General features: G+C 48.0%; 1 protein-coding gene across 2 annotated transcripts in view; it reads left to right on the forward strand.

The window, feature by feature from the left end:
* Positions 1 to 24,408, forward strand: part of TMC5 (transmembrane channel like 5) — a 662,848-nt gene that overhangs the window by 6,327 nt on the left and 632,113 nt on the right. The gene's annotated exons all lie outside the window — the stretch shown is intronic.

Consider the following 24,408-nt stretch of genomic DNA (forward strand, 5'->3'; position numbering starts at 1 on the left):
TAAAACCCCCCTACCCCCCAGGCCCTCCATCGTGCCGTACTTTGTACGGCACGGGGCCTGGGGCATTGTTAGTTGGCTCCCTCTCGGAGCTGTGAACTGACCTGACGCTGCCCCCCCCGCCCCCCATGCTCCTGGTCTGCTCCGTGTCGTCCTGCCTCCACTGTGTGCACGCACACTGTGCTGTCCATTCAGTGACTGGCCTGTTTTACGTTCTCGTGGCAGCATTCGATCCTTGCCAGCTGCCGCCTCCGTGCGAAGCTGAGGGTAAATCGGACTGTTTTTATTCGTTTGCCGCTTTCCTGGCCCATTGGCCTTTTTTGAAAAAATACATTTCGTTATCTATTTTTCCTGTTTCCGTTGGCCAGTAGATGACTTTTTTTTTTTTTTTATATAGTCCTTTTAGAATTTTGGCTATCTTCCGGGGGTCTGGCCCTACTGGTCTGGGCACTTAGTGCTTTGTGCCACCAGCCTCGTGACCTCTCGTGCGCGGCTGTTTCTTTAAATCCCCCGCGCGTCCGCTCCTTGTTGAACTTTTTCCTCCCTTCGGCCACGCCCCCTTGTCTTGCCGTCGCTCCGTCTTGCTTTCGGTCTACCCGGGACGATCTTCCGATGCGCCCGCTTCGTCGTCCTGCTTCTTCCTGGTCTGGTCTGCGACGTTCCTGTGGCGGCTCCTCTGCTGCACGCGGTCGTGTCCTTGATCCTCCGCTTTCACTCGGCCGCCTCTTCCAGCTGGAGCCCGCCGCACGCCGCCCGCTCCCCGTGCCTGATGCCCGCGTAGATTCCTGGTTGCTGCTCCCCGCCGCGGTGAGTCCTCCTTTCCTTGCCACGCCGCGCTGCTCGCTTTCCTGCAGACCCGCACCAGATAAGCCCGCAGAGGCAAACTTGGTCCTTTAACTGAAGGAGGTAACGAAATAAGCCCGTAGAGGAAAAAACGTTTCCTTCTCCCCCTTTTCCAGGCCTTTAGGAGCTTACCCGAGTGAGGTGAGCTCCTTGCCTGGTTGTGCCCATCCTGCATTTCCTTGGGGTACTTATACCCCCCTGGCCCTTTGTTGTCCCTCTGGGGGGGGCTGGACTTCCTCCTGCCCCCCTGTTGCTTTCCCCACACCTTTCCCCCATCCGTGTGGGGTTTCCCTAGCAACGCTGAGGGTGGGGGCGCCGCTTGGCCGCCCCTCCCCTTGTATTTCGCGCCGTTCTGTTTCCCCCACCCTGCGCCTAACCCCCCAGGCCCTCCATCGTGCCATACTTTGTACTGCACGGGGCCTGGGGCATTTTGCAGAGGCCGGATGCCCCGGTCTGCATGTTTGAGGCCGGAAGGGTTTGACTCTATTTAATCAAACCGTGCTGGCCAGGTTCCCAGCTTTTCGCAGCTAGACCGTGTCCTCGGTCAGAGGTAACAGCAGCGGTAGCGACATTGTCCCCTACTGGGACCTGCTCCCCAGGCAATAGGTTGGCATCCAGCGTGCACGCTTTTTGTAATTTTCGAACAGCATTATAAGAAAGTATCCCCTCTTGCAATTCCTGTGTAGATTTTAGGAAAGTCAATCGCGCATTCATCTTGTGCACTTTCTTGGAATATGCAAAGTCAAATGGATGACATTTGCATATTTCACTTTGATAGGTTAATTTATGGTGACCCCAGTCACCATTTAGTATGATAATGAGCCCCATTGCTTTTTTGTAGGACTTGTGGCCTTATGTTCATGCTGTCAGGTACAGCTGTTGTCGGGACTCGGTGACTGTCGGGACTCAGGGCTAGCTATAGCCTTTTGGTTGTAGCCCCTGAGCTTCTATCCTGGGCTACAACCAAAAGACCCGGGGCTATAGCCCGCACCCCCTCCCAGGCATCCCCTAGGAACGGCTCTGCCATCAGGGAGCCTGCGTATATTCGCATCCTCACTTGGTGGGCGGGTCTGTGTATCGTCTCTCTCGCTGGAGTGCCTGAGTCCTCCCTCAGGGCGAGGGCTCTCTGCTTTATCTCTTGCCGTGTCTGTGTGCAGGCTCTCTCAGGGGTTGTGGGGAGGGGCCGGGGATGGGGCATCCTTTCTACAGGGTTGTGCTTTTAATGGGCAGGTCCCTACCAGCCCCTGAGTACCTGCACCTTTTAGTTTTGAGGCTATGAGTACCCGCACTTCTCAAAGCCGAAAGACAGCAACGGTACTCGACTCCTGGGGAGGTGAAAATGAAAGAATTTTATTACATTGTGATGGAACGTTCCGGACTGAAAACCCCCACACGCAGGCCCATTTACCTATCAATTTCCTTATTAGACAATGAAAGCCAACTCTAATAAGACTCCTCTTGTAAAGCTTAGTTTACATCCGTGATGTCTGCAAAAAAGAAAGTCTCATCTTATCTGGATATTCCCATATTCGAACAGCACAGTGCAAGATTCACTTTACCAAAGAGTGTGATCCTTGACACATAACTTCATCTCACCGTGCATTGCCTGGAAACACTGGAAGTGCTCAAATACTGCCACCTTTTGTACATCACAATACTGCTGTCAAAACGGGGCCAAAATCAGTCTGTGATTGATGGGTGTCTTTGAGAGAAGCATGCATTATTTATTTATTTTATTTTTGCATTTTTAAAGCGTTCACACAGCCTGCGGGCATCGAGGCAGGATTTGTTTTTTGGTTGTGTGTCTTAGTTTCATAAATATAACCCGCTTCAATACCCAGAGGTTTCTAAGCGCGGACCCACGGATCGAAGCCATATTGCTTCGTGTCGTTTTGCTTCCAAGGCGAGCACGTCACGTTGCCGCTGAGCTATCCTCCCGGGACAATTAGGCTGACCGAATCAAATTTAAAGTTTCAATTACTAGTAAACCAGTATACTGCGTTTTTGGATGGAATCACCGATGTCTGAGTTTAATATGTTCCAAAGGACAAGCTAAAAAAAAAAATGGATTTACAGAGAGAGTTGAGGGTGTGAGAACAGGACTGGGTTGTGGGGGGACATAGGCACATAGAGATGGACCCAAAGAGCAAGACACACATATCAAGCGAGTAAAATGGAGAACTACCAAAATGGAGTGCAACACAGTGGGAGAGTAACTGAAATGAGTCAGTTACCCTGGGCTCGGATGGGCTCCTGGGTGAGAGCAACTTTAAGACCCTGCCAGGCTGACCCCTGGCCTGCTTAATGCCTTATTGCTGAAGATCTGCACTTCCCCAGGGGGTCTGCGCAAGTGTGGCTTCCCTACTAGATGGTCTGTGCTGACAGGGTCGGCCCAGGCCACCAATGAAAAAAGTGGCCCCCAGTTGCAAATGGGAATTCATTCCTGTTGCAAAGGTGTGTTGATTAGTAGCCAAGGGGAAGGTTTTTGATAAAATGTGATGCAAATTGTACATTTTAAAGAATATTTATTCAGCAACACTGGGCAAAACTATTAGCCGTAAAAGTGTATAGTGAAATAACTCGTAAAAAGGACCCACATTGGCCAGAAAAGTGCCACGCTTTGACCCAAAAAACGGACCCACCGAAGCATTTTACGTGTTTGGTTCCGCCATGGGCCTATTACCCTATAAACCAGTCCGAGCCTGTCTGTGCATCTTCTCCCAAGGCTCCTGTACACCCACTGCCATGGAGCGTTTTCCTAGTCCCCACTCCTAATGTAGTGTGTGCAGGTCGGCCCACCCTATAGGCTGAGCTGGGCCTCTCACGTTAAGCTTGCTCTGCAGGGAAGAAGCGTGAGCGCCCCGCTCCTCCCCCGGACCCTTTATCATCGTCTCGTCTCTCTCTCCAAGGCGTGGTTCTTCTCCCGGCCCGTCTTGGGTCTCTTTTCTGAAGGTTTTCTCATCCTCTCTCCGCTGGGTGTCCTGTCCCCTGTGCACATCGTGGGCCCTCGTTTCTTTTGCAGGAGCCACATTCATCTATTCCCCCCCCCATCACTCCCCCCTCATAGCAAGGAAATGTGCCTCGGTCGCTGCCCCTGTTTTTTCCGTCACATTTTCACGCTTGCGCAAGTCCCAGCCCGTGGCGTGAAGTGCGGGCATATCCTGGTGTCTGGCCCTATTGGAACGCGCAGCACCTCTAGACACCAGGGCGCAAGCGGAAATTGGAAAGCAGGTTGGACTGTGGACCCGAAAGCTCCCAGTGTCTGGGTGTGTGTGGGTGGCATTCTTACAGTGCACTGCCGATATACCTGGAGGGGTGGAAATGCCATGTGATACAGCGCTGCCCTCCGATATGGCGTGTTCCTAGGCATGTAACCGCGCAGGGTCGGCTCTGTATCTTTCCGAGGTCTGCGGTAAAAGCGGCCCAAAGGCTGCTAAGAGCCATATAAAACCTCGTATTATCTCGTAGGAAAGTTGGACAGCATCATGTGCGGCGGGAAAGGGTGGCTGACGCATTCCAGGCTGTCCTTATATCCCATGTCCCCCTCTAAACAAATCCCGCATCACGACCAGACTTCCCATCCATCAGCCCGTTCTGACAACGGCACATTTTGCCGATCCGCCGACTGCAGCTTGTCCGTGTAATTGGTAATATAACAGTGGGGCGATCAAACCCCCCACTCCCCGTTTCCAGAACATGCGTTTGAGGTGTGAGGGCGCTCATCTACCTGTGCTGCTAAACCGCACGAGGGGAGCGCCCCCCTCCGTGTGTCCGTTTCGGGGCTCGCGGGCTGCCCCGCCCCCTTTGCATTGGCAGGCAGTGGGTAGCACTGCGTGTCCCAGAAAGTAAAACGCAGTGACGTAGAAAGCCAGGACTCGGCGCACCGCTGACCCGGGGCACCTTGACCTTTCAGATAACAGCTGATCGAGGGTGGATGCTGTGAAGAGAACACAGCAGGCACAGCCACGGAGACGGACCTTAAGCCCTTTATTGCTGGGCGGCCTACCGAGTCCAACACGTTTGCGTTGCAAAGAGGGTGGGACTAGACATTGCCATTGAAGGCTGAGAAGTGTAGCTTTCTACCGAAACCCAGGTTGTCTAACCACGCGAGCTGCCCTAGGCGGGCGCATATAAGCTGAAAGTATTGCAGTGAAGTGAAGCTATGACAGAGATGTCATCGGGCAGTTTTTAGACAGTCTTGAGCCCAGGTTGAAACACCATAAACTTGGAAGTGTTTTAGTGCAGGGGAGCAATGCAGGGTGAGACAGGTAGGTGACAATGTTAATGTTAAAGGACATTTGTACCGCGCACTATCACCACCGGAGTGGTGCTCTGGCGGATCTGAAAAGGAAATTATGGGCCTCATTACACGGTAGCCATGCCGGTAAAATACCGGCACCGCCTTGGTGGAAAGGGGAATTACCGCCCTATTCCAAAATTGGTGGGGCGGTAATTCCCCCTTCCCCCATTGCCCTTCCCCATTCCCATTTTTGCCCCGTAGGGCTCTATGGAAATGGGGAAGACGTTAATTACGGTACCGCAAATTGCAGGCGTTAAATTCCCCAACCCGCAAAGGGACCTCGTAGTAAGGCGTTAAGGGTTTACCGGTACCGTTAAAATACCGGTACCGGTAAAACCTTACCGCCTACCGTGTAATGAGGTCCTATGTGTGGTGAGTTAGAGGGACAGAGCGGGAAAAGTGCAAGAGAGCAGTGATGTGCTGTTGGCAGCTTTGTTTGGTTAGCACCGTTCCCTGAGCGTAGGTGTGCTTTTCGGTTGGTAGCCGTCGTCTTCTGTTGTGCAAAGGTATGTGTGATTTGTTTTGTTGTTGCTGTGTAGTGTGCGGTTTGCTGTGCTTTAGGGGTGTGGTTGGGTTTGGTTAGAGTTTGATAGGTGTATGCAGAAGGGTGAGATTGTTAGTGGGTTGGTTAGTAATTCTTTTTAGATGTGGTGTGTGAATATCTCCACGTCTCTATTTAGAGGCGGCACTGGCTAATATTCACAATCCTGTCTAGATGTGACGTAAAGCTAATATTCACAATTCTGTCTAAATGTGGCACTGGCTAACATTCACAATCCTGTCTGGATGTGACGCAAGCCAGTATTCACATTCTATCTAAATGTGGCACTGGCTAACATTCACAATCCTGTCTAGATGTTATGCATGCTAATATTCACAATTCTATCTAAATGTGGCGCTGGCAATATTCAGAATCCTGTCCAGATGTGAAGCATGCTAATATTCACAATTCTATCTAAATGTGGCACTGGCAATATTTACAATCCTGTCTAGATGTGACACGTGCTAATATTCACACTTATATCTAAATGTGGCACTGGCTAACATTCACAATCCAGACTAGATGTGACGCAGGCTGATATTCACAGTTCTGTCTCAATGTGGGAAAGACTAATACTTACAGTCGTATCTCGATGTGGCAATCTCTAGATGTGAATCAAGGCAGCATTAGCAATTCTCTCTAAGTGTGACACAGGCCAATATTCACAGTTCTATCTCAATGTGGCATTCTCTAGATGTGCCCCAAGGCAACATCAACAATTCTCTCTGACGCGGGCCAATATTCACAGTTCTATCTCAATGTGGCATTCTCTAGAAGTGATTAACCAAAAATTGGATCTTGAGGCTGCCCCAGAAGCAGTCATTGCTTAAATTTAAACGTATGTAGGGTCAAACTATTTTTATGCAGTACATAACAATAGCGTTCAGTCTGTATTTAAATTTTTTTTTTTGTATTTATTTATTTATTTACAAGTATGTACAAAAAACAACATCAAAGTACAGAAGAATAATAAGCAAAAAACCGGATCAAACAAAGTCATTGAACATATTCCAAATCTTTTCATATGAAGACAACTTACATTTCAATTTGTAGATCAATTTTTCTGTTCTCGACAGACCATGCATTTCCAGAACCCATTCCTCAAATGACAGAGGAATCCGACTTTTCCATCCTCGAAGGATCAACCTTTTCGCAACAATGGTTGCTCTAAAAAGCCATTTCTTGAGGGCAAGTCTGTATTTAAATTTAAGTACTTCAAATGTCGACATTTAGTAGATTAGGCAATTGATGCACATGGACATAACATGGTTTACCTACAGCGAAGCAGTAAAGCCAAGATCACAACTGACGAAAACCCTCAGGTCACATCTGATCCCAAATACTTGTCTTAACATACTAAAAATAGCCAAAGATCCCAGTGATTATCAAACTATATCTCCACTAGCCATTGCAACTGGTGCAGATTTTCACGTGGCACTGACGGTTGGATTCCATTACATATTTGTCCAATGTTTTCAAGCAAATATTTTAATGATTACAAGTATGAAGCAGAATACTAACAGCAGAAGTGAGGATAGGTGATTTAGTGGCTAGATTGTAAACACTGGAACCTGAAACATGGGTTCTAATCCCCGCTTTGGCACTTGACCAAAAATTGTGTGGTTCAAGGCAAATCACCTGACTTTCCTGTACCACAAATTGGAAATATGTATATTGTAAATATGAAAAAACGACTGTCTATATATGTTCAGCTACCCACCCTAGCCTGATTTCCGCAGTCAGGCCTTAGATGTACCCCATAGCAGCATGTGCAACAGTTCATGTTTGAAATTGTTCTGCTACAAAAACATTTCTGCAAGAAGACACATCTCTGGCAGCTCAGTCCATATTATATCAAAAAGGTGGCATCATTTGTTACTGGCTGGTTCTCATTAAAAACACAAACTCCAATTCTGAGAAAAGGGCATTTTACAAATTTCTCATTCAATTATGTAAGATGTGCTCATGAAAATACAAAAAACATTGCATGTACCTTGCAGCACTGGCATCTGCATGGCCGCCAGGCGCTCTGGGTGACCAAAAAAGGCACTGCCTTAATGACAGTACCATAATGATGAGGCCTGACAAGGAGCCAAGGTGGAAACACTTTGGCCACAAGCTTTATTGTATCATGAGCTATGGTGCAAAGAAAACCAACTAACAAAAACATAACGATAACACAACACAAATATTTTGGGGAACAAGGGATCAGGTGAGCAGGGACCCTACTCCCACGTAGGGCCACTTTGAGGCTGATCCCTGGTGCCCATCGTTCAAAAGCTTGTGACGTTTAGTGGACCCAGCGTGTGAGCTGTGTCCGGTTTATCTTTATTGCTTTCTTATTGACATTCATGACTGCAATCTTTATTTACAAGATGGCTCTTTTGCTTCGCCAACGGCATACATCTTCTTTCACAAATACTTTCAATTTCTTGTGCTGGTGAGGCATTTTGCCTTTCTACTTTCCTTTTTTGAGTTTTATACCTTTTTGGTGATGGCACCATTTGCCTTCCTTCTGATATATTGTCCCTTTTTGGGGTTGTCCCCTTGAGGGGCGTGATTATTTTTCAATGCATCCTGGAGAGGCATTTTGCCTTTCCCCTGGTTTTATGCATTTCTTCTCGTTTTGAGGCATATATCAGAAATAAAATCCTAATTTAAATTGGCCCTTTCAGAGGCGTTGTGGATATTTCCAGTTTCTTGGTCTGTTTCCTTCATAAACAAAGCAGGGAGAGAGAGGTAAGAAGAGGAGGATAAAAAGGGGGAGGGGAAGGTGGTGGAGGGAATAGGGTATCAGGGAGGGGAGTGGAGAAGAAGAGATTTTAAGGAGACACGAAAGGAGGAATAGGTGGGGATGGAACGGATAGAGAGAGGAAGGGAGTTCCAGTGGAGGGGGGCAAGGAGCTGAAAGGAGCGAAAACGAGAGGAGGCGCATGGGGACGGGGGAACAAAGAGAAGGAAGAGGTCTGCAGAGTGGAGAGAACGGGAGGGAGTGTAGAATGAGTTGAGAGAGGAGAGATATGGGGGAGCAAGATCATGAAGAGATTTAAAGACAAGACAGAGGAAGTGGAATTTGAGTTGGGAATGAAAGGAAAGCCAGCCAAGATGAGAGAGCGAGGAGGAGATGGAGGCGTGAGGAGAGAGAAGACAGAGGATACGAATGTCCAGAGTGGTAGATGAATTTGAGTGGGGCAAGATGAGAAGCAGGGAGTCCAAAGAGGATAGAAGAACAGTAGAAAAGACGAGAGAAGAAAAGGGAGGAGATTAAAAGTTTAGTGGCGTGGAAGGTGAGAGAGGAGCGTACTTTGAAAATATTGAAAAGGTGGTAGCGACATGCGCGGGATGTGAGAGAAATATGGTGGGTGAAGGAGAGGGAGGAGTCAAAGTAAATGCCTAGATTACGAGCATGGGCAGAGAGAGGAAGATTAGCGGGAGGAAAGTGGATAGAAGGATGGGGAGAAGGAGGAGGAATAGTGTAGAAGTGGTGAGAAATACCAAAGGAAGAGATGATAGGGGCGAGAAGGGAGGTGTAAAGAGAGAAAAGAAAAGGGCCAAGGACAGAGCCTTGGGGTACACCATAGTCCAAGGGAAGAGCAGAAGAGGTACGACGTTCCCAGGAGACAGTAAAAGAGCGGTGCGAAAGGTAAGAAGAGAGCCAGTTGAAGATGGAGCCTTTGAAACCTTAAGAAGAAAGAGTGTTGAGCAGTAAGGGATGATCAACAGTGTCAAAGGCTGCAGAGAGATCAAGGAGGATGAGGACAGAGGATTGCTTACAGTAGCGAGCAGTGAGGAGGGAGTTGAGAACCTGGGTGAGAGCAGTCTCAGAGGAGTGTTTAGTGCGAAAGCCAGATTGAAAGGGAGGAAGGAGAGAAAAGTTAGTAACAAACGCAGAGAGCTGAGAATAAACTATGCGTTCAAGCAATTTAGAGAGGAATGGAAGAAGAGAGATTGGACGGAAGTTGGATACAAGATGGGGATTAGCGAAAGGTTTCTTCAGAATAGGGATGATAGTAGCATGCTTGAAGGCAGAGGGGAAAGAAGCAGAAGAGAGACAGATATTGAAGAAGGCGGTTAGGAAAGGAATGAGGAGAGGGTAAATCTTAGGAATAAGGAGGGTAGGGAGTGGATCAGAAGAGGCAGCAGTGGGATGAGATTTGGACAGGATAAGGGAAACATCAGAAGGAGTAACAGGAGAGAAGTCAGTCATCCAGGTGGGGGAGGACTGGGGGAAAAGGGGGGGGGTGTAGCAGAAAGAGGAGGAAGTGATGTTTTGGCAAAGAGAGAGAATGTTGGAGGAGAAGAAGTCAGAGAAATGAGAAGGGGATAAGGGAGATGAGGTTGAGGGGTCATGAGTAGGTGGGGAGAGGAGGCGAGAGAGGGTGTGAAAGATACAATGAGGATGAGAGGCTTGGGAGTGTAGAAGGTTAGAGTAGTAGGGGCGTTTAGCTGAGTTGAGGCTGGAGTCATATAGAGAGTGGTAAGAAAGGTAGGATGTCTAGTTAGATAGAGAGGGGAATTTGAGCCAGCGACGCTCGAGGCGGCGTAGGAGACGACGCATGGACAAGAGGTGGGAGGAAAGCCAAGGTTGAGAAGGCTTACGAATAGGGCGGAAGGATGAGAGAGGATAGACTTGATCGAGACTGGAAGAGATTGATGAAGACAGAGAGGATAGGGCTTCATTAGCCAACAGAGAAGAAAAGTCAGAGAGAGGGGAAGAGAGGAGGAGCAAGTATTGTGAAAGAGAGAAGGCTAAAGTTACAGAGATCTCTTTGATAGAAGGATGAGGAGGAGGGCGAAGGAGTGGGTTGAGGGAGAGGAGGAGTAAGGGAGAAGGAGAGTAAGGCATGGTCAGAGAGATAGTTGGGTAGAGTAGAGACAGAGGAGGAGGAGTAGGTAGAGTTGAAGATAAGATCAAGAGTGGAGCCAGAAGAATGAGTAGGAGGAGAAGGGAGAGGAGATAGGAGGTAGGAGTCAAGGATGAAGAAAAGAGGGGAAGGATGAGGAGGAGAGGGGAGGTGAAGATTGAAATCGCCAAGGACGGCGAGAGGAGAAGGAGAGGGGGAGATAAGAGATAGGAGGTGGTCAAGGTCTTCATAAAAGGAGGAATGGGAGCTGGAAGGTCTATATATAATTAGAAAAGAGATAGGCTGCGGGGAAGTGAAGAATGTGTAGAGGGTATTCAAAGGAAGGGAAGGTTGGGAGAGGTACAGAGGAGGTAGAAGAAAGGTATTTAGGGTGGAAGAGGAGTCCAATGCCTCCACCACGACCAGAGGAACGAGGGACGTGAGAGAAGGAGGAGGAGGATGTAGTGAGAGAGGCAGGAACAGTAGAGTTGTGAAGTGGGATACAGGTTTCAGTTATACAGAGGAAGTGAAGGTTAAGTCGGAAGAACATGTCCAAGACAGCTGCGGTCTTATTGCAGATGGATCTTACATTCCAGAGAGCAATATTGATAAGCCTGGAGGGTTGGAGGATAGGGGGGTAGATAAGATTGGGACGAAGGGGAAGGGTAGGAAGAGGATGGGGTGGACGGGGAAGGGGGTTGAGTAATGGAATGGACATGATGATGAGGGGAAGGGAAAGGAGAATAGGGAGGAGAGGGAGGGAAGGGGAGGGGGAAGAGGGAAAGGAGTGAGGGGGACGAGGAGAGTGAGGACTGGCGATGTTCATGACAGAGAAGCTTGAGTGAGAGGGTCAGGAGGGTCCAGGAGATGAAGGCGGGTCGTGGAAAGAAGGGGCTCAGAAGGTATCAGGAAATATAAGTCGAGAGGGGCCCAGATGGTAGGGGGGGTCCAGCCGACAGGAAGGTCCACGAGGAAGGTCCAGGGTCCAAACCATGTGGTTTGGTTATTTATTTAATTCCAGTGAGGCGTATGATAACTTCTCTCTTTGGGTATTCCTGTGAACTTTTACCTTTTTAATTGGTGCCTGCCTATTCTTACTATTTTCTGCTTTGTGAGGCGTTTGCCTTTTTTGGTTATTTTATGGCTTTTCCTCCTTAGTGGTGGATTCCTGGGCTTTGGCTTTCATCAAGGTCACCTCGAGTTTGGCAACCTGCCCCTGTGGTTTGTTTCATTTAATTCATTCCAGTGAGGTATATGATAACTTCTTTCTTTGAGCATTCCTATGCATCTATACCTTTTTAATTGTTGCCTGCTCTATTCCGTAAATGTTATGTTTTTTAATTGCTGCCTGTCCTATTTATCGACGATTGACAAGTCGGTAGTATGTCTACTTAGTGGGGGGGGGTAGAGGTTTTTTAATAAGTATCGCCTTCTCTTGCTGTGAGGACGGTGATGACACTGCTCCTGCACGTGCTGAGGACAGGGGAAAGAAGACTGGGGTCTACTTGCCCACCTCAGATATAGCCCAAGCATCAAAGGCCCTTTGTCCCGCATCCATCTGGAGGGGGGCGGGGCCTTTGATGACGGTTTCAGGGGCAGGGACTGCCATGCTGTCACCTGCCCCAGTCACCTTCTCACAGTTTGGGCGCTCACACCCTGTACACCCGCATGCTAAGGGACAAGCCCCTGCTAGGTGCTACCCATGTCTGGGCCCACTACAATCCCACCTCTCATTTTATGCCCCTGGGCCTCCCACCTCCAGGGGGGTGGGGCATGTAAAGAATGCGCCCACTACACCAAGTTGCTCCTCTACTGCTACCCCACCCAGAACTCCCTCCCAAAACTCATTAAATCATTCGAATTTAAATACTGTTTCATGGACTTGTACTTAAAATGAATAAGTAGACAACTAATACAACTATATTTTAAACAGGAATTCCTGTTCTACCTCATGTATTTGTTTGTTGTCATAATGAAGAACACATTCCTGGATGTTGCTGCCTCAAAGGGGTCTTTAGCTCAGGAACATCTATTTTTTTTAACAATTTGGCTCTCAATTGCACGTGTGGCAAGAGCCAGTAGTTCTCTTCAGTCGGTGAACACAGCGCTTAGAGGCCTGTCCAAATCTTCCGCTGGAAGAATGGAAGATGGATGAGAAATATATGGAAACAGGCGGCAGTGAAAAAAAGACAGTTCCCAGTTATATTCATTAAGGTTATGCTATAAAGAAGGCCTTGAAGCTACTTCAAAGCGCTCTAGGGAAAGACCAAAGAGGTAGGTTATGAGGCGAAGCAAACATGTTCCCATATGATCCGAGTGCCTACAAAGAGTGTAGAAATATATGGTGTGAGTGCATGATCATTTAGTGGGAACACCAGTAATATGGTGAGAGTAACTGAGAATAGGATGGCAATACCTAGAAATTGGCATGAGCACTTGAACATGTGATGGCAATAGCTGCCTAATGGTGCATGTTTCTGGGCACAAAGGGGCTCATTACAAGTTGGGCAGTATTTCGGCAGTAAATCCGCCAGAATACCACTCAATGAAATTACCATTACCGCCACTTGGTCCGGCAGAATTACAGCTGGATTACATGTAGCGGTGGCAGAGTCAATTCAGATTTTCTGAGAGTCCATTGGGCTCTATGGGGCATTTTTGGCGGATTTACCACTGATGGAATTACTGCTGGGAGTAATTTGACTGATTTTCAACAGAAAGTGGGAGGAATTACCTCCAGTAATCCCGCACTCCAGGGCCATACTCATAGTGTGGCGGAGCAGCACACATGGCAGTAATACACAGCTTAGAAGTGGTCCATCTACATGAAGCTCTATACAAATCAAGTTATGACTATATGAGACACGTACAATGCCAACATATTGAAATGCCTAGTAAATTGTGCTGGTTGATGTTGTCTGATGGCAAAAGCTGGCCATTTACCTGCAAGGCTAAGAACCTCGGGTCATCTTTGACTCCACACTTTCCTTATCTGCACACATCTCTGATGTCTCTAAAAAGTCAAACTTCTTATTGCACCTCCTCAGATGTACTCTGCCTTTCATCTCCTTCCCTCAGAAGTTTACCGTCTCCCAAGCTCTGGTTCTCTCTATGTTGGGCTACTGTAACAGCATCCTTCTAAACCTACCTGCCTCCACTCTCCGCCCTTTACAACTTATCCAGAACAAGATTTCAAGACTTGCACTTGGCCCCAAGCCCTGGGATCATATCTCTCCAGCTCTGAAATCCCTTCATTGGCTCCCAGTGGATGCAAGGATTACATTTAAAACCTTCTGCATTGTCCACAAGGCTTTCTGGGGCCTGGGTCCAAAATACCTTCAACTATCCCAGAGTAAATACCTCCCTTCTCGAGCCCTTCGCTCCTCTACTTCTAACTCCCTCAGGGTCAGTCGTTTTTCATAGAAACATGCTGGGGTTAGATCTCTATCTTCGGCTGGGGCCTCCCTTTGGAACAGCCTCCCTGCCTCCTTGAAACTTGAGGAGAACCATCCCCGATTCCGGTAGCACCTCAAGACCTTCCTCTTTGCTTCTGCCTTTGCCCCTCTTCTCCCCTGCTGATCTGTTTTCTCTCTCGTCACTGTGCACCTGGCCACCCTCTGTCCTTCGGGACCAGGTACCTGCTCACCCTGCCACCCTCCTGCACTGCCTCTATGCCACCCCTTGCACTCGGGTCTGTATCTGTCCCCATTCAGTCCCCCACCCAGTTTTCTAGCACTTGCCACTTTCTGGCTGTACTACCACTGTTTATCGCCTTTATTTATTTATTAATATTTATTCTGTCTCTCCTCTGTTCCGCACTTTCCACTCCTCTCCCCTTCCATGCACTTCCCCCTTTACCCTTTGCCATGCACTTGCACATTCTCAATGTCACTGGGCCTAGTAAGATTGTTGTTTTTGTTCTCCCCTGTTCCTCTCCCTTTGCGTGGACGTGCTCTGAAACACTTATGTACGAGCGCAATATAAATAAAATATCATTTCAATACCTGGTAAATATGTGAGTTCCTTTCTGTATGATGACTGTACCTGAAATAGTCAAAAAATAGCCCGTAGGCGCCCTTCTGCGAAAACGAACACGGCCCAATGACCTGTACTTTGGGAAGGTACCCACTCGAGAGTCTGCAGCCAAACTTTAGCTCACTGTACCTTTCACAGATGGTAAATATTCATTTGCATATCAGTCTTTGTCCCGCCACATGGGAAGTCCAGCACTCAAATGCTATGGCAATTCCCTTCTGAACAAGAGTACCAACAGCAACCCCATACACGTGTTTCAGCCTTGTTGGGCCTCATTAGTGAGGTGAAGCTGTGCCTCTCTGAGCACAATGAGCAAGCGGTCCACGTCTGGATGACCCTAGGAAACTTAGGGCGACTAAAACTTTTAGTTTCCTACGGTCATCCCTATCATCATAAGTAACGTTAACCCACGTACTACTAGCGTCATTCTACATGGCAAACTACAAAAACATAATGGTGAGTGTGATAGGGTCTAAAAGGATCATCTAGGTATATGATCCATACTCATTTGGGGCAGTGGAATGATGTGATTCGCTTCTTAACATCAGGTGTTCCAAGCCCTCCCCCAAAATATGTCACTACAAACGTCACTAAATATATGACGTCTTATTGGTTACACAACTATAGGACCCTTGATCATGCGGTCTTCTATTATTGGTCAGTTTCAAACCTCCATCAGTACCTTCCCACCTACGTATAGCAGCACGCAGGCTGAGCGTCCAGGTGCTGGTGAGCTTGTTTTAACCATAGCTTCCCACCAATCAACATATCCATCCATCATCACCTCAGTGGTCTGCTATCAATTAGGGCTTTGAACTTGTCCTTGGGAGTGTTCCTTGCTCTGGAGAATTCAGGGGAGTGAAGGCACGCTCTAACCTCGTGCGTAGGTGTGACCATCATGCTTGTCCAACTTCTTCGCCCTTTGTTACTGAAGACAGCGAAATTGAGTTTCTAGTGTATTAAAATAATATTTTCTAATAGGCCTCTGACATCTTATTGTTTTTGTCCATGCCTCCTGAACAGGAGCTTCTTTCTTGCACACGATTTGTATCCAATGTCAGCTCACCCCAGTCTGATATGGCCTTGGCTTCTTGGCTTATCCAGCCTCGCCTTCCTGAGATTCGCCTGTAATTCACTTGATTTCTAACTGCGACATACAGAAAAAAGAAGGCCTTTCATCTTTTGCTCAGCTCTGCTAACGTACATGGTGGAAACATCCATTCTTTACTGACTCCAATATATATGTATTTGTTGGTGCATGGCACAATCTATTCACTATAAAGCTAGCCTCAAGAATACTTTGTCTGCTTGCGTTTCTTTGCATGCGTACACGTGTAAAAGCAGCTTAATATCTTAATTATTTGTCATAGTATAAGCATGTTCATCTTGATCCCAAAATGACACTTATCTTTGATACTTTCTTGATGCCTTATAGAATTGCCTGCATTCTCTGGTCTCTGCATCTCTTCTATGTACGTCAGCTCTGCTCTGTGTGACGCCACCATTCTTCTTCGTCTTCCATTTGCTCTGCTTCTTCAGGGATTTCATTCAAATGGCCATCATATTGTCTCGTATGCAGGTATGGTTTTCTCAATGGGAACCTTGCCTCCTAGGTATCGGTATCTTCACTGGTGCTGCACGTGTCTCACACTCTGGCATCCAACATATAGGTGCTATGGGCGAGGTGATTGATTTGGGGGTGCTTATCTCCTTCTCTACACTCCCCCTCTGGGCGATTCATCGACCACTCTCCCATCACTCTTCATATCTAGACATCCTTGCCTGAAGAAATGCTTCTTTGGCATCCATATCTTTATGACTCCCTTTAGGCATCCAGCTGATTTCACATGCTCATCTTTGTTCCAAGTCATGAGCATGCACTGTCCACTTGGACTGCAATAGATACATCGTCCCACATATTTCTTATGGTTCTTTGGATACAGGAACTTTGTTCCCTCAGGTGCATGGATACTGGCCTTCACAAAGTCTCTGATTTCTTCATCTGTTAGATCTTTGGCCTTCCATCCTGATTCAAGATTGATCATGATTTTCATCCCTTTCTTTGCTGTCTTCATGCACTGTGTGATTATTATCTTGATCACACAGAATTCCAGCAACACTAACATGATCAGTGCTCCAAGGAACTTGAACATGTCTGCCATCCATTGTGGAACCCAAGAAAAAAGTGATCCAAACCAGCTGTCATCAGCAATGTCTCCTACTTTGTCTATATTCTGGACGTGTAGCTTCGTTAGCATCTCTATAGCCTCTTTCAAAGTTCCATTCTCGTCATCGTGAGAAGGTATGAATGTGCAACACGATTCTCCAATTTTTGCACAAACACCTCCATCCATAGCTGTGATTCTGTCCAAGACATATCTGTTCTGGAGAGTCTTCAGTCTTATGGCTCTCAGCTCCTCTCTGATAGCATTGAATCCCTTTAGGGTTGTGTTGATCATCTGCAGCAATTCCCATATGGTAATTTTCAGCCATTTGGTATTTGCTCCAACCTGGATTCTCGGCATGAATATTAACGTGAATACTGATGAAGTCTGGCTGAACAGTCTGTGTTCATACGGGGTGGAGACAAAGGCTTCTATTGACTTGGCAGAGAAGCAGTTCTCCCTCTTCATTCGATTAATCAGCTCCACAGACCTCTTCTTTCTCAGATGAGCATCTGTCTTTGGGAAACTGTCAATATTCAAGTCGCTTTTAGGAATCACCAACGCAGGAACATGAACATTCACCAATGTGCATATTCCTCCCCAATCCTTGGGTAACCTCATATAAGCGTTAGATCCAATAAGCCCAATAGTAATCCATGATCACTGCTGTCCCAATGTTCATTCCTGGTGCATCAAAGATGCGCCCACATTTCTGATTAACTCCAACGTTTCTTGTGCCATTGTTTCTGAAGCACAGCTTTGCACTTTCCAAAGGCACTATCTGCAAGGGTCCTCCTCTGTTTTCGACCCAGGTCAGTAGTTTAGCAAGTTCCGACCATAGAGGTTTACACAACATTTATGCATTCTCAATAGTTATCTGGTAGTGACCCATTATTACCCAGTCTCTGCAGATCACTATGCCTTCTTCCCAACCATCTGGTGATAGCACTGATCCCCATATCTACATCTAGCCTCTATTCGTCCATCTACAACTTTCTTCTGCAGATTTTCTTGAAACCTCAAGCTTTTTGTTTGCTTCTCGTCTGATTTCAGCCCCTTTTACTCCAAGCTTTTCATATCTGATCACAAGGTTCTTAGTCTGGGCCTTATTTCTTGTCTTCGTATCCTGGATATAATCATCTTCATCTGGATCTGTCCATTCAGTTGCCCATTTAAGATAGGTTGTTCGACCCATGAACTGGCCTTTTTTACTACAGAATGCTAGATGCAATATGCAGTGCACAGTCAGGACATCTATTTCAATAGCTATGAAGATCTTAGACTTCCCCATGCTATAAGGCAGGAGTGCACATACAAAGATTCCTCGAATTTCCTCTTCCCACTTCTTTCATATGCTGATACCAAATGTTATTCCCCAAGTGCACTGTACTGTCCACGTAACCATTTAGCCCATGATCATCCTCCCTAGCACTTCTCTTGGGCCTCAGTTTTCTCTTATGAGCCTCTATAATCATGTCCTGGAGTTATAATCATGTCCTGGAGTATGTTAGCTTAGGTTCTTCTTACTGGACCAATCATAGAAACATTCATCAGTGGACTGGGTGTATTTACATGTGCTACCTGTATAGGAGAAAGTTCTAGAAGCCTTTTCTTATCTCGATGCCATCTCTTTCAGTAGCGTATGATGGCCATAGAGAATCTCCTATAATCTCCATATGTGATCTTCCTTCAAAAGGTAACTTAGGTTAATCTGTCATAGGAACAGGTGCTTTTGCGTGTACCTCTAAAGTAGGGACAATTACATGAGATCTCGGCTGCCTAGTAGTTGCCACGTTTGTACCCTTCTCTTGCCCAGGAGGATACACAGGAATCTTTACTTCATGTGTCTCTAACATAATAAGCTGTTGGTACTGTAAGTGAGAGTAATACCACTATGAACACAATGCAAGTGTAGAAGACATACATGTACGACCACTTGCAGCAAGAACTTCTTGCACATCGTGGACGTCTCTCATGATCTTCCATGATGAAGGTGCTACTGATACTGCCAATTTTACTTTTAAGGAGGAAAAAAAAACTTTAATGGGGCAACATCATGCACTATTTCTGGAATCTGCTGAGTCAGCTCAGAAAGTTCCTCGATCAGCTTCAGCTGGCTGATTTATTCGATGACGTACACCAATTCCCAATGGATGCCACGAATTTGCCTCTGACGAGACGACATGACGATTTTCTTTCAACATGAAACAAAAGTTCCTCAATCAGTAGACTTTTTAATCTTCTTTCTCAACAATCTCAGTCAGTTCTAATGTTCTTTTGGAATACCTATTCACTTGAACTATACTATCTCTCAATATTTGTTTGAGCGTTGCCTTGTTTCTCGGGTCTCTCAGGAAAGATCTGACATCAGTTTGGCTCCCGACAAGATGTGGACATTCTTCAACCAAGTAATAGAATACCAAACTGACCAGTCTATGTGCATTATCCGGTGATAGGGGCATCTGTGTTTCTTACACTGAACTCAGGAAGCTGAAGGATCTGCTCAATAATAGCTGCAAGCAACCTTCTCACAATTGGGCCATTCTTAGGATCTTGCAAGAAGAAATGAATGTTAGTAGTTCTCCCACCAGTGCAGGATAAGTGCGCAGGATGAAAAGAAAAACAGCAAAATCGATCCGGGAAATGTTGTTTTTGGGCACCTCCATAGGCACCTCCAAAGAAATCATAAGAAAGGAATCAGGGTACTGCTCCTTCTTCCAGTCGTTGAACAGGTACTCCAAGTCTGGCATACTCTCCTTTATGATCAAGATTTAAACATATCTCAATCAAATGTCAATTAAACGGGGGCGCTGTTGCGCCGAAGCAAGATGGCCGCCTAGGTGTTGAGCTCCGGACGAGGAGAGCAAAGAACCTTCGCGTTCAGACCCGCGACCCCACTGCATCCGCTTGAAATCGACGGTGCATCTCTATAATCCTGTTCTCTGTGCCCCGGGAAAGTTTCGTGGAGAACCGCGCTCTCAGCGCCAAGCTTTGGCCACCTGGCCCCTGCTGGGACTCCTTCTGGTCGACAACCCGTCTGACGCCCCGTGGACCGCGGCCCGCCCAGCCACTTGAGGGCGCTGCGTTGCGGCCTGCTGCGGGGAGGGGCCTGCGTGACCGGGCTCCTTTCACCCTGCCTCGCAATATCTACTGCGGATGAAACACCCGGGGACGCCAGCGACACCTTTGCTGAGAGATTGCCGACACTGCTGGCCTGCCGTCTGCGGCCCTGTGCCCACCCGCACAGCTTCTTCAATCCTGCACTCCTCCGCGGGCCAGACGCCAGGTAGGGGGCAAGGGGGGTTGAGTGGCCCTCACCATTGGCTCCCCCCCTGGCCGGACTGTGGCCGAACCGGTGCCGTGCGCCCGTGTGCTCGGGTGCTTGTGGAAACTCCTGCACCCAGTCGAAGGTTTCTGGACTCGGCCCGGCTCACAATACGCGCCATCTTCGATTCCTGCCACTGGCACCCTGACCATCTGTGCCCTGCTGGGAACTTCGAATTTTTTGACTTGGAGGCATACACGTGGACCCCTATACAATTTGGTCCCCCCCATGCGATGTGTATGGCCGGCTGCATCTGGGATTGACTGCAGGGCCTCACTACCCAGGGAATCGCTTGCAGGGACTTAGTAAGCTCAGGAAACGCTGCTGCTCCGCTGAGCTACACGCTCCTGGCTGGGTTTTGACCACCCCTCTCCCATCGCTGCATCGGCCATACCCTCCCGCACCAGCACGGAATAACGGTGTCCCGCGGAACGGGCCTTCGGTGGCCCTTCCCTCCTCGGAGGGGTTCATCCTCAGCTGCATCCAAAGGGGAACCTGTCAAACCCGACAGCTGACACCTTCGGGGTGCCGGTGAATTGATCTCTAATTGCCACCATGACCAAGGGAGCGAGAGCCGGGAGGAAGCAAAGCTCGCTGAATATGTTCACTAAGACGCCCTCCAGACCGCCGACCGACCCGCCAGAGGAATCGCCCACCGCCTCGTCATCCTCATCCCCAGATGACTCGCAAAAAATGCTTGAGTACATGCGCAAAGGTTTCACCACACTTCATACCAAATTAGACGATATGAATGGTACCATCTCGTCTATAAAGGCTCATATCGAGAGAACAGATAGCCGGGTCGCTGAAATCGAAACAAGGGTTGGTGCCACTGAGGATGACCTGGGCTCTCTCCGCGTGGCGGTTACCACTCTCACCAGTCGGGTCCTGGCAGTGGAGAAGAAGAATGACGATCTTGAGTCCCGCTCCAGGCGAAATAACCTCCGCAATGTTGGCGTACCTGAGGACGACATTGGTGAGCCCATGGAGGAATTTGTGGAACGTACTCTATTAACACTGCTGGATCGCCCCCAACTTTCAGCTCAATTTGCGGTGGAGAGGGCACAACGCTCCCTGACCGCGAAACCCAGACCTGGCGCACCACCCCGCCCCATCATTGCCAGGATCCTGAATTTTCGTGATCGGGATGCCCTCTTACGGGCGGCCAGAGTTAAGGGGGAGCTGCTCCTCGGGCGGGCGAGGATACATCTATATCCGGACTTTTCCGTGGCGGTGCAGCAGGAGCAGAAAACCTTTCTAGCTGCGAAGAGTAGACTCCGGGATTTAGGAGTTAAATACTCTATGCTTTTCCCCGCAAAGTTGAGAGTCGAACACTCTAATCAAACTTTTTTTTTCACCATCCCTGAGGAAGCTTCCAAATTTATCGATGAACACTTCCCGGGCTGAGCCGCTTATTCCCAAGCTGGAATCTATATCTAATCTAAATATTGCCGTACCTAGGACGAGCGGGGAGCCCCTGTGGGCTTCTCCCCTTATGATGGCACCCTATCGTTGAAGTTCATCGGTTGCTGGTTTGTTCACGGTGTTCCCTTTCTCCTATGCAATTGTGGCCTTGTGCCATGCTGACTCATTGTTTCCAGAGGCATTACTCCCCGGCAAGACCCCATCTTGGGGATTACTCTATAGTTACCGCTATGTCCCCGAGAGTGGGTCCTCGAACTCCTTTCCCGCCCTTATACTCAGACTCCATATTTGCCTCCCTAGATGATGTATTGGGACTCATGGCTGCTTCCCTCCTGCTCACTTGTTTTATTCCCCATGGGCCATGACTCCCTCTGTTACCTGTTTATGCCTCGTATGCTATGGTTAATAATATTAGATTGCATACTCTCCTCACGCACTCCCCAGTCCGGTGCACCACTGCCCGGCAGCTAACAGTCTCCCAGGCATAGATGCCTAGAATTTTTTGTTTGATATGGGTTTATTTGGGTCTCGTCCTTCCGATTGGGGGAGGGATGTGGGTGGTGGGAGGGGGTGGGTATGTTAGTATGTTAAACATACAGCTGCTACCAAGAACAGTTTGCAAGAATCATGACCCCTTACTACTGGGTCCAACATCTTTCTATAATATACAATAGACTCTATAATAAAAAGTTTTAAATTCTAATTACTCCTCATATAACCATTCTTCTTATACTTACCATAATGCATTCACTCTCATTTAAACAATACATTTCTGGTGACTACCACTCTGTGCCCTCATTAAAAAATAAAAATCATCATTCTCCATTCCTTCTTAACTTGGTCGTTAAATCTTAACCAATATATGGACCTATGTTTTCCTTAAATCTAACACTAAAGGCCCAGACATGACATGTAGTATGTTATAGTTAAAAAAGTCTTGACGACCACTAGAGGCGTCCCATGCACTGTGGTAATGTTTTTTGAGCACACTAACGGGGCCCCGCGCACCGCAGGATCCACTAGCTCCCTGTGGTTGGCGCCCCCGTGGCAGGAATACAAGCAGTACTCGCGCGAGTATGGCTAACACTGATGTGACCTTCATGAGCTAGAATATTCGGGGGTTGGGCAATCATAGAAAGATGAGACAGGTACAACTACATGCTGAACGTCATGGGGTGAAGATTCTATGCTTACAGGAAACCCATGCTCGATCGGAGCAGTGCGAGCGGTTTGCTAGGCAATGGGGACCCCAGAGGTACTATACTAATTATTCAACGCAAAGCCGTGGCACCCTTACTCTGATACACAAGAGCTTGAACTTCACATGCCACCACTCGCATATCGATCCTCTGGGCAGATACGTGTTCATTGCTGTCAAATTGCTCCACCAAGAGATAGCCATCCTGAATATATATGGTCCTAACATCGACGACCCTGAATTTTACCTACACCTAGCTGCCCTCCTCGAAAGTTACCCCCTACTTCTGGTATTATGGGGGGGCGATTTCAATACCATACTAGATGTCACCCTAGAAAGGTCAGGCACCAGACCTCGCCAACTTTCCAAGGCAGCCTATACTATCCTTACATCCCTCCTTCGGCTGGCACTTGTGGATGTATGGCGTCTAATGAACCCTGATTCCCGCACATTCTCCTTCTATTCTTCGGTTCACGATTCCCACTCCAGGATAGACAGATGGCTAATAACGGACACACTGGTCAGATCCGTGTCCCACTTGGCTATCCTTCCTAGGACGATCTCGGACCATTCACCAGTACTCATATCCCTAAACTGGGGTCATGATGCCGAAAAAGCTAGGCTGTGGAGGTTGGGACCATACGTGCTTCTTGACCAGGCCTTCGCAACCGAACTCGAATCCTCCATTGAGGAATTTTTTGAGATCAATACAGGTTCGGTGACATTGCATGCTGTCCTGTGGGAGTCGTTCAAAGCGTACGTGAGGGGGATGGCCATATCCAAGTGCTGCGGCATCCTTAAGGAAATCCGGTCAGACATCGCTGCCAGTGAACCGGCCCTGGCTATCCTTGAGTCCCAATATGCTCACAACCATTCCCCAGCTGCTCTGGCTGCGCTGGGCTCCGAGCTGGACAGGTTTCGTGACCTTGCCTAGCGTGAGGTTAGATTCCTAGACTCCCCCCAAGCGCTGAGGAAATACGGTGAGGGCGAACGCCCAGGTCGCTTGCTAGCTAGGCTGTTGCGCCGGGAGTTCGGTGCCCCCCCACATCCCTGCGATAGTGAGACCCGATGGCTCGCTCGCCACCTCCCCCCAAGACATCAACTCCCAGTTTCAGCTATTCTATACCTCCTTGTACTCTGCCCCCGATGGTCCCCAAGCCCCGGAAATTGATTCCTACTTGGAGGCCCTCCCCCTCTCAGTGCTGTCCACCGAAACCAGCCTGTTCCTGGAGAGACCGTTTACTTCTGAAGAGCTTGACGAGGCCATTACATCGCTGGCATCAGGGAAGGCCCCTGGCCCCGACGGGCTCCCCATGGATTTTTATAAACGATATAAGTTGTTCCTGATCCCGCAGCTATTGGCCCTGTGGGAGGAATCGTGTGAAAAGGGTATTCTCCCTCCATCTCTCTGAGAAGCGCTGATAACAGTGCTCCTTAAGCCGGGTAAGCCCCCCACTCAGTGTGGCTCATATCGACCACTGTCTCTGATTAACAGTGATGTTAAAATATATGCTAAACTGCTGGCCTAGCCCCACATATGCTGCACATTATTCACCCCGACCAGGTCGGATTTGTCCCAGGTAGATCTACATCCCTGAATTTTTTTTGAAAATATGTTTTTATTGACATTTTGTGGGTTATTACTACAAACGTTGCATCAGAGAAACAAACATTACATTTTAAGAAGAAAAAGGAACATTCCTACCAATAGCCCTTTTTACCCCCCACCCTCCCC

Source organism: Ambystoma mexicanum, chromosome 2q, assembly GCF_040938575.1.
Source record: "Ambystoma mexicanum isolate Mex_15411 chromosome 2q, UKY_AmexF1_1, whole genome shotgun sequence".
NCBI lineage: Eukaryota > Metazoa > Chordata > Amphibia > Caudata > Ambystomatidae > Ambystoma > Ambystoma mexicanum.